The following is a 12,020-nucleotide window of genomic DNA, read 5'->3' on the forward strand; positions in this document are numbered from 1 at the left end:
GAAAGAGAGACAGAGAATCATCGTATGGCTCCTTTCCTTAAGCATCTTTCAAGAGCCTCTTTCATGTACCTCCAGCTCTCTAATCCACTGCTTCTTCAAAGTACTAATACCACATTTAGACCTAGGCAGGCAGGGCACGTGTCCAAGGCTTTGTGGTAAAGGAAGCCCCATGTTTTAGAGGACCTTCTTCAGAATTTCTAGGTCCCTTCCAGGTGTTTGGGACTGACTTGTAATGCCATCCAGGCAGGGGACCTCAGCCCACATGATCTCTGGACCCTATTTCTCCTCTTTAGAATGCTCCCTAAGATTCTACTAGCCATGGTAGGCCAACCAGTTGCCCTAAGAAACTCTATTTTTAAAATTTTGCTAGTGGGTACACCCATGTGCTCACTGAAGAGAAATAGAGAGAAAGAGACAGGGAGATAAGAAAGAGAGAGAAAGCAAGAAAACAACTCCCAGGGTGAAAGCAAGAAAACATCCTCCAGACCAAACACCTGCATGGCCACACTGCAATCCCTTCTCCTCCTTTCCTTTTTCTTTTGGGATTTTGGTCATGCACGTATACGCACCTGGCATGTTTTTCAAGCCTCTAGGTCTGGGACTCAACCCACATAGTCAGCCATGTGGAATCCAGCTTCCTTAACCACTACATTACTGGCTGTCCTCAAACTCTTTCTTCCCCAAATTTATTAATATATTTCTTCCATGAGAGAGACAGACAGATAGACAGGCAGAGAGACAAGCATTCTTAAGAAGGTCTTTCTACTGCAATTCACCCCCCCCCGCCAGCCTCAGTCAGCCCAGATTATAGGTACAAGCATGCATGTCATGCACAGGATAACCTTGAGACAAGCCCAGGACCTTCCTATATGGTCCTATATCACAGAGTGTTGCAGTATTGCTGTGCAACTATCTGCCCCATACTATTCAAGGAACTCTTGCCTGTGTTCCTGTATGGTTATTCCAGGGAGTTTTAGCCAGGCTCCAGTTCCAGGAAGGCAGCCTGATAAGCAGATTGCTTCTACTGGTCAGTATAGTATTTTTCTCCCCCACAGGATTATGTAAAATGGGGTTGCTGGAGTGGTGCTGACATCGATTTGGGGTTATTTACATTCACAATAGGCATCAGAAGAGTTCAAGGCTAGGTAACTGATAGTCCATTGCCTGCCTTTGAATTTGAGCTTCATGTACAGACCTGAACATTGGCTTTTTGAGTGTCCTTGCTTCAACTGTAGTGCCATCACTGGTTTCCAGGAATCAAGGGTATTGAGAGTGGGAACAATACCTCCAACCTCTCACTCTTTACACCTTAGGTGCTCAAAAGGTATACACTTTGTGCTGGCTGTCCACCATGTGTTATGGAATCCTCTAGGAGTGAGTGAACAGGCCTGTCTCCGAGGGCTTTTGAGATTTTTGCTGCTCAACAGCAACCGGTCATCTGACTATAGAGTTTGATTGATATGGTGACACCATAGTTTCTCAGGTTGGTCTTAAGGTTTGCCAGACGAAGGATAGATATTACTTGGATGAATGGGAGTGTACTTTTTTTTGAGAGATTTTTACTATAGGGTACATGCACTTGCCAAAAAGACAGAGAGAGGTGGAGAGAGAAAAAGTGAGAAATCAACACCTGGGGAGATGGCCATGCCACAATTTCTTCTCCCATTCTCCTCTTGGGATTTTGGTCATGCACACACATGTACACATCTGATTTGATTTTCAAGCCATCCGGTCTAGGACTTGAACCAATTTTGACCATGCGTGAGTCCAGTGCCTTAACTACTACACTACTTGCTGACCCCAAGGGACTGTACTTTGTCTGTGAGACTCACAGACTTCTCTCTTCAACTCTCCTACAGATGGCAGTATGGCAGGCAGGAATATGTCTAACATCAAAAGAGATGACATCCTAGGAATGCATTGATTATGGTCTAAAGAGTTCAAGAGAAGGTATGGTTGGGGCTGGCCCCATAGCCCAGAGGTCAAGGAAACAGGGTCCCACATAGCTGATTACAGTTGGATCCTGGCTGATCATAGTTGGACCCTGGTAGCTTGAAAAACAAACTGGGTGGGGACCAGCAGTTAGCGTAATGGCTATGTCACTGAACTCCCATGTAGCCAACCGCGGTTTGAGTCCCGGACCTGGTGGCTTAAACTCACACCAGGCGCATGTGTGTGCGTGCCCAAGATCCCGAGAGGAGAATGGAGAAGGGATTGTGGCATGACCATCCCCCCTGGGGTTTGATTGCTCCATTGGAAGATGCTTTTCCCTTTCTTTCTCTCTGTCTCTCTCTGTCTTTCTGGCGAGCACATGCACCCTATAGCAAAAACCTCTTAAAAAAATAAATAAATTTAAAAAAATTTAAAAAAATTTAAAAAAAAAACCAGACTGGGTACACACATGTGAATGTGCCCAAATTCTGAAAGGAGTGGGGATTGGGGTTTGATTGTTCCATTGGAAGATGCTTTTCCCTTTCTTTCTCTCTGTCTCTCTTTGGCAAGTGCTTACATCCTCTTGCAATTAGAAAAAAAAAAAAAGGCATGGTTGTTATTACATTTATAGTACAAACTTCTGAACAATATTTTTTTAAAGGTTTTTTCCTTAGGGCACTTGTGCTTGCCTGAGAGAGAGACAGACACAAACTGTGAGACATCAGCCTCTGGGTGGGAGGGCTGTGCTGCAATCTTCTCCTCCATTCACTTCCCAGGATTTGGGGCATGCATGCACATATGCCCAGCATGATTTTGAAGCCACTAGGTCCAGGACTCAAACCATGTTTGGCCATGTGGTAGTCCAGCAACATAACTATGATGTCATCTGCTGGTCCTCTGAACGATAAATTTAACATGAGCAGAAATGAATCGGGCACATTCACATGTGCACCCAGTCTGTTTTTCAAGCTGCCACAGTCCAACTATGATCAGCAAAGATCCAACTGTGATCAGTCATGTGGGACCCTGTTTCCCTTGACCTTGTGCATCATTCCCTGCATGTCCTGGGTAAGATTAGCATTTGTGCTATCGACAGTGAGGCACCATAACAACCTCTGAAAGAGTCGCTGGAAGTCTGTGTTCACAGACAATAGGATGGATGATACCATGTAATGATTAAGGACATGGTCAGCATAAAATAATTGGTATTAAGGAGCTATAAAGCAAAAAGACCTATACTGTTTCTGTATAAATAGCTTACAAAGAGCCATGGCATTGTAACTAATAACAGTGATGCTACTGTGTGTGTGTGTGTGTGTGTGTGTGTGTGTGTGTGTGTGTGTGTGTGTATGTATGTGTGTATGTGTGTGCTGGGAAATATAAATTAGCCAGAAACAACATATTTAACAATAAAGAACATGAGAGATAGTTCCTAGACCTGAATAGGAATAGATGGGGCCTGGACACTATGAACTGATTGGATAGAAAACAATTATGAGTACCACTACTCTTCCCATTTTCTATATCTTTATTAGTTAATCATACTTCATGGGCCCATACATTTTGTAATAACATTAAAAAAAAAACTTTTTGTGATAGCTTGTATGTGCTTGCCATAGAAAAAGAGAGAGACAGTTAGAAGGAATATAAGAAATTATGGCCATGCCACAATTCCTTCTCCTTTATTCTCCTCCTGGGAATTTGGGCATTCATGCATACGTGCCTGGCATGATTTTCAAGCCACCAGATCTGAGACTCAAACTGCTATTGGCCATGTGAGAGTCTAGCACTTTAACTACCACAGCACCTACTGGTCCCTTTTTTTTTAACACACTTTAAGTCAGATTGTTTATATAGACAGTGCCTCCATAAAAATATCTGCCCATGGACTGATGCCCCCTTGGGACAGCCCTGTTAAGACTTTCACCACACCTTGCTTGATCTTTTGTAATAGCATTCTCAATGGTCTCTCTATTTTTCACTCTTCACTTTCTAGAGCATCTCCCAAACTGCCGAAGAGTGCTCTTTCCCAAATACAAACTGATTGAGTTTTCCTTAATTATCATCCTTCAGTATCTAGGGAGCCAAAGAGAAGTTCCTTGGCTTGGCATACAATTTCCTTTGAGACTCAACTCCTCCTTGTCTCTTTTAGCTTCATCTTCAACAAGCCCAATAGCTACGCTATACTCTAAGTACATATTCAGCTATTTTAAAAATCCTGAATGTTATTAAATGTTCTCTCTTGGGATTCCCTTATTGTTACTTTTGCTATGGTTTGAATATGATTTTTCCCACCAAAACTCAGGCTGAGGCTTGGTCCCAGGGCAGCGATGTTGGGAGGTAGAACCTTTAAGAGGTGGGACATGATGAGAGGCATTTGGATCTTTATTCTTTTGGTTGTTTGGTGCCAGTTTAGGAGTACTGGGTGGGTGCTCACTTTGATGAGAATGAGTTGTCACAGAATGCATTAGTTACTACAAGAATTGTTTGTTGAAAAGCGAGCCCAACCCCCTTCATGTCTATCTTTGCACACACCCCCTCACCTTTCTACTTCTCTGCCAAACTGTGACACAGTGACACAGCACATGGGCCTCCCCAGAAGCCAAGAAGATGCCACTGCCATGTTCTTGGCCTTTCTAGTCACTGGAATCATGAGCTAAACAAACTTCTTTTCTCTATAACTTACCTAGTCTTTCGTATTCTGTTATAGCAACAGAAAATGGGCCAAGATGCTTGTCTTCCTAAATGATTCCTACACTTATAGCAAGACTCACTCAATTTTACACCAGCATTTCTCCAAATGCCTTCTTTCACCCCTCTTCCTCTGTGCAAGAAGAAAGTAAGAGGTGCCAGTATAGCTGGCAAGAAAGGATGAGATCAGAGAGTATGGGTACAGTTCACAGAAGGCCTCACAGAATTTTATTCTAAGAGAGGTAAGAAACCATTGAATTCCTCCAATGAATTGTGCTTCCCAAAGTACACACTCTTATGTAGTTTATTCCTCCTCCCAAATGGGCTGGCTCTATGACCCACTTAACCAATAGAATAAAGCAAAAGTGATCTTATGTGTATTCAGGGCTTAAGTCATCAGAGAGTGTGGCAGTTTCTGCTTTTTTGCTTTGGGGATCCTTGGTTTCCCTGTAGGATGTTTTGCTACCTTGATTGATGCAGAGACCATGTGAGAAGGTCATCTGGGAAACAAGAGGCCCTGAGACCACATGATAAGAGCAAGAGACCCAGTCATCAGTAACCAGCTGAGTCCTGTTATGTTTACCAAGGGGCCAGGTATGTGAATGAAACATCTTGGACGATCCAGTCCATGCACAGCTGCACTTTTAAAAGTCCTGTGAGCCATCTATCTGAGCCCAGTCAGTCCACAGAATTGTGAGAAATAATAAACTTTGTACCATGCTACTGAATTAACTAATAAGATAATGGAACCAGGACTCAACAGGCAGGAATAGGTCTTGGCCTCAAGAATCTATGATAGAATATTAGGTGGAGGATGTGCAGGTACTACTATCAGCAAATTCAGTGTTTACTTGGCATCATGAAGCAGGTCTCAGAGACAAGCTGGGGAGGCAGACTGTGATACTAGCATCCAGCAAGATGGTATACATGTTTGTTTGCTGACAAAACTTTCCCTCTTCCTTTCGCACTCACTCCAAAGAATATTCACATTTGGTCAAGAGAGACGAGATGAGAGACGAACACATTCAGTGTGCCATCTATCCATAGCTAGTACAGGCAGTACAGCAAGGCAACCATCCAGCTGGCAAGCAGGTTGAGGACAAGAAGCCAATATCTGATTAGATGTGATAGCAGAAAAGGATGAAGCTGATTACCAGTTAGTCCTTTGCTCTTCTGGTCAAGGGCACAGATTCCATCTCAGTTTATTTGGCTTTAGTCCATGGCCTCAGACTAAACCTTTAACCCAAGCCAGCTGTCCAGATTGGATGTCCTCCATTAGTCTTGGAAAAGATAGGGCAAGACATGATGTCCAACTCTTAGCTTTTCTCAGGAAATGCTGTGTTGTGAGTGAGACCATGTGTAACAGTGGCATTGTCAGAAAGATAAAATCCATCCATTCATCATCTTCCTCTACATACGCCTGTCTAAATTTGTTTCTGTTTCAATTTCCTATTTCTGTTCATAGAACCAGTAGTCTCTCCCTGATTCCTCAGGTCTAAAACTTTTACTTCATTTTTGAGGGTTTTCTTCTTTCTATCCGTATGCCCAAGCTAGGCCTTAATGTCACTTCTGCAATATCTCTTAGCTCTTCTTCTCTTTTCTATTTCCACAGTCTTACTTTATGTATGTCTCTTCCATGGAGAGTTTCAATACTTTCTAATTGGTAGGGCAGCTTCTACTCTTTTCCCCCTTCTATTTAGTTTTTCCATTGCTGCAAGAATAATCTTCCTGAAATATATAGAAATGATAATGTAATTTCCCATCCCACAATCCATTAGTTGTATCTGCAGCAGACTTGCAAACTCAAATGTGTACAGTTGACTCAAGCATGAGACATGACTGAGTGTAAGATAATAGGAAGCCACATGACTCCTTGGGTACATGGAGAGCATGGATCTTGCTGAAGGAATTTATGACTACTCTTCGCTCCTAATGAACCACAGAATTCTGCAAAATAAAGGCCATATTTCTCAATTTAACATTCAAAGCTTTCCATGATTATATTCCAACCTTCTTTTGCAAACTCGGGGATTTTCTTTTCTTCTTTCTTTCTCTCTTTCTTGCTCTCTCTCTCTGTCACTCTCTCTTTCTTCTTTCTTTTCTCTCTCCCTCCTTCCCTTACTTCTTTCCTTCTTTCCTTCCTTTTTCAATGACCGAGTGAGAGACAGCATCCCCAACAAGATCTTGATGCCACCATCTGCCCTGATGTGCATGTGCCATCAGTCTTCTATCCACGGTCTATCGCAGATATAGGCACTAATTAGGGCCCTCTTGCCTGCTGACTCAGATACAGCTTCAGGATCCCCAACACAACACTCCAGAAAGCAACTACAAAGGGCTTAATGTAACCATTAAAACCTATTTGCCATGGTGTGCTGGCTCACATATGATCAACTCCAGCCACTGCAAAATCCCCTGGGTTAACTGTACTGTACTCATCGGCAGACCAGAGAACTGCAGCGTTTTGAAATAAACAGCCTTTGATTGCTGTTTTACTCTGGTCTTCACTCTGGGATACCTCACAGGGTGCTATGCTATAGGCTCTGTCCTATTTCAGTTGAGTTGTCCCTCCCTCCCCCATCACTGGTCACTACATGGCAGGAAACTGATCTGGGTCTTGGTAATTGGCCTCAGAGAGAGGCTTGATGAGAATCTCATCTTAGCCAAAGCAGATTTCATAGAAACCCCCTCATCCTTCAACCTCCTGCCTACCCATGCAGTGGCAAATGCTGGCAGCTGATCTCAGGGATGCTTGATCCCTACTGACACTGCTATTTTAGATAGACTCCCTCGATACAGCTAGTCCCTTGTATTTAGTCTGTTCATGGGTTATTTGTTAATGTACATTGGTAAATATAAGCCCTCTAGAGGCATTATAATCTAGGCTACAGGTTTGAATTGGCTCAATTGGTATGTGGCTTATGGGACATAGATATTTTACAATGTCTCTACCAGACAGAATGTGTGGGCAGAATATCCCCTCTGAGGAGTTTATCCCATCCTATACACATTACTTTAATGACTTGGGATCTGCTTTTTCTCCTTCTCCTTCTTCTTTCTCTTTTTCTTTTTTTTCTATTTAATTGGTGTCTGGACATGTCAAAAAGTTTGGTATACCTTTGTTTGACAAGACTTTATTCTTTGTTCTGAAGTATCTGACTTTATTCTTTATCCTAAAGGGGAAAGTAAAACAAATGATAATCATATCACATAGACTACTTCAAAAACCCAGGGAAGGGAATTGGGGGAAAAACCATTTATTTTTTATACTGTATTTGATTGAACCAGTTTGTCTTCATTTATGATCCTCTTGAGAGGTCTTCAGCTTGGTACCTGCTGCAGTGGATATCGTACCTGTTCAGTGTGGATACGCTGCCCTAATATAGACTTGAATATGGAAAAAATTGACATGATAAAGGAGGCCTGCTTCATATAGCACTCTAAATGCTACTCTGATTGCTGTGCAGGTTAACATGCATCATGCAAAGCTTTCCAATGATTCAGTCCATGGGGCAACCACAGCCAGCCACACAGCAGGTATATGAGTGAATGTGCGATGTCAGGTATTGTACTACCCTTCTCCATGACCTTAGTCCACATAATGTCTTTTTTTTAATCTGCCTTTTAATATAATTTATTATAATTACTCTAAGAAAGTCTTTTGCTACTTTGCATGTTGTTTCATTTTATTTTTTAAATTGTATTTAATCATAGTTCATCTTCACAGCATACAAAATGTTTTTTTCCAGCATCTATACAGTGTATACCAGTCAAGTCGAAGATATTACCATATACCTTATCATCAACAAATAAACTTTTTGTATCTATTACATGTTTTTCTCTCCCTGATCCCCTTTCTCCTACCTGTTATTACCTATTTCCTCCTATATTGTCTCTAGCATTTACAGTTGCCCTCCCTGCTATTATACTTTCCAATCCTTCAGTTTCTTCCATAGAGTGCTAGTATCTTTCTTTTGTTCAGAATTCTTGTGTTTTGATTTGTTTTCCCTTAGGAATAAACTCTACTATTGACTTAATGTGTTTGTCTCCCCAAATTTATATGTTGAAGCCCTTATCCCCAATGTGATAGTATCAAGAGGTGGGGCCTTTGGGACATAATTAGGTCATTAAGTAAAGCCCTCATGAATGGAATTAGTACCCTGATAAGAAGAGACATGAAAGAGACAATATATTTTTCCATCATGTAGGTATATAGGGAGAAGTTGGCCATCTGCAAATTAAGAGGATCCTTACCAGACAATGGATCTTTGATCTTAGGCTTCCCCTTCCAGAACTGTGAGAAATAAATGTTTATTGTTTTTTTGGGTTTTTTTTTTTTTTTTTTTTTTGGAGAGATTTTCACTGTAGGGCGCGTGCGCTCGCCAGACAGACAGAGAGAGACATAGAGACAGAAAGCGAGAAATCACCCCCCAGGGGGGATGGTCACGCCGCAATCCCTTCTCCTCCATTCTCCTCTCGGGATCTTGGGCACGCACGCACACACGCCCGGCGTGAGTTTTAAGCCACCGGGTCCGGGACACGAACCGCGGTCGACTACGTGGGAGTCCAGCGACATAGCCATTACGCTAACTGCTGGTTCCCAAATGTTTATTGTTTATAAGCCATCCAATCTATAGTACTCTGTTATAGCACGCCAAACTAAGATAAGTTCTATTTGAACAGATGGAAAGAGGTAAAAATCCATGCTAAAGAATGCTTGCCAAAGTCTGTTTTCCAGGGAGAGTGACTAAGTCTGTCTACACAAAACATGGAGGGAGTGCATTACATATGTGAAAACCCTCTCTCTCTAGGAATGGGAATGTGTTAATGTCAGTTTTTATCTTTAATAAAGACAAAGACACTAGAGAGAGTGTTTGTTAGTGGGATTGCTTCACAGAAATGGCAGAACTTGATGGAAATGAATCTGGAACCACTAATGTTTTACCAAACGCTTGTTCTTTTTTTTTTTTCCAAACACTTGTTCTTTATTGAGTACTCACAGAGTTCGCTTCACTGCGACTGTAGGGCAGCCTGATCTGATCTGGCTTTGGTTCAGGGCAACTATCCTTTTCCCTGTGCTAAGGCCCAGGTGAACTGTGCTCCTTAGCCTTGAGGTTCCCAGAGCCCTTGGGCTTACATTTTAGGACATTTCACAAAGTATTTTAAAATAATTTAAATTTTAATTAACTCTTTTCTCTAATTAATTTGCGTAATCACTTGTGAAAAAAATGTAGTTTTTCCCAAAGGAAGATCTTCTGTTACCCCTGACCCCTATACCGCTACAACTCTTTGTTTAATCACCCATAGAGTAACTGTTAATGTAATATTCTCCTGATAAGAAGTCATGCCTGAAATAGCCTTCCAACTGAGGATAAAGACAATGGCTGGTTAGAGGAGACAGAAACCTGTGAAATAAATGAATGTTTGCAAAACAACAATCTATTAGGTCACCAGAAAAGTCATAACACATTTCTGCATAGAAAAACAGAAAAATACATCATGACTTTTCCAACAATCGAAAAGTTAGTATGTTGGAAAATGGACAAAATCATGTCCCTCTCTTGATTGCTGTGGGATTTTAGTTGCTTTAATAATTAAAATTTTAGAAATAGGAGTACTCAGAAAAGACTGAAAAAATAATCACAAAATACCATGAAGAATTAATTAGAAAAGAGTATAGAGACTGTAATATGTAACAGCATACAGATTTTTTTTTCCCCATGGCACTAATGGTCAATCTCTTGATACTTTACTTTTCTCAAAGCCACTTTTTCTTCTTTTTTCTTTTTTGGTTTGCTATATGGCATGTGCACTTGCCAGAGAGAAGCAGACAAAGAGAGAGAAAGAGAGAGAGAGAGAGAGATCCTCTCAGGATTTTGGGTACACATGTGCCACTAGGTCTAGGACTAGAACCGTGCAGTTGGCTATGTGGGATTCAATCACCTTAACTACCATACCACCAGGTGGTCTTCCAAGCCACTTTTTTTGGTTATTTTATTTATTTCTCAGTAAAGATTTAAGTTTCTTATTTATTGTTGTATATAAAGTTACAGTACATCTCTTGTGTTCTGTCTTACCCTTTTCTCCCTAAATGCTGTTTTAAGTGTTAGGCCAAGTGTAAGGTGTTTGATGTTCTCTGAGTTTGTATGAGTTCTGGGCTGTAAATAAATCATAAATGTACCACATAATTCATGAATTATTCATTCTTGCTTGGGCTTTCTATAGAACACTATAGATTAAAATAAAAGCCAATGTGCTGTAAACCTAGCTGGTTTCAAATTATTAAAATAGCTAGCTACTCAGCTTTGTAGAAAGATTTCTTTTAAAAAAAATAAAATCACCAAAAAACCACTTATGTCTACAGAAAGGTTCTTACCAGCTGGAAGAAGCAGACGTCTTCCCTGCAATGCTACAGAAGTCACATATCACACCACAGAGAACATAAAGAGTTTAAAGAAACTGAGTCTGGGTATCACGGGGGTGTATGTTTCAAAACTGAAAATTATGCTTTCTTATAATATGCATCCTTTCCTGTAGTTTGGCTTGCAGTTCTGTTCTGTGGCTGTCTAATAGGATATCTTTTCCTCTTTCATGAACGGAGCAGACTTTACCCAATTTACTAAATATTCAACTTATTAAGTTCCAAAATCTCATTCAGAAGTTGGTTAGGTAGAATGGATTAAGCTAAGTTTTTCCAAAGAACAAGGCGAGTGGTTCTGTTCCCAGAGTACTACCAGAAATAAGGACCTAATGATAACCTAGAAAGTAATCACAGGCAGGAATATACAGCTATGGAAAATTGTTCAGGATTTCAACCTGGAACAGGAAGAATGATCTCTTTTCACTTCTGTTTTGTTCCTGCCTTTCTTGGCTATCATGTCACATAGACCTGTGGCTGGTTCTACCCAGGCCGTGACTGGGAAGAATGGGAAAACAAGGGGAGGGCTGGTATATGGTGTGCACCTGTGTGGGGGCTCATTTCTTGAATGTGGAGGTCTACAAATCCAAAATCGGGTTTCATATGCGTTTTGTGTATGTGTGTGCACACATGCACGTGTATTTTCTAGAAAGATAGTCTGTTCCTTTTGTTAGATTCTTGAGTCTCAGGCCCTATGACTTAAAAAAAAAAAAAAATCAGAATCCTAACCCTGCCCCTTATTGTTTCTCAGTTTGTCAGTCTTCCTTGGGCCTCCAATCTCTGACTGTGAAATGAGAAGAATAATATTTACTTTTCAGAATTGATTGAACATAAGAAAGGATAAAATATTCTCTTTCTTCCTCCTTGTCATTTTTACCTATGGTTCTATGAATCTGCTTCTTTAATTATGAGCTTTTTAGGACAGGCAATGAGGAATCCCTCCCACTCATCTTCCAACCCCCCCCCCACCCCTTCTTTA

This window comes from Tupaia chinensis, unplaced genomic scaffold (genome assembly GCF_000334495.1).
Source record: "Tupaia chinensis unplaced genomic scaffold, TupChi_1.0 Scaffold000085_1, whole genome shotgun sequence".
In the NCBI taxonomy this organism is placed as follows: Eukaryota; Metazoa; Chordata; class Mammalia; order Scandentia; family Tupaiidae; genus Tupaia; species Tupaia belangeri.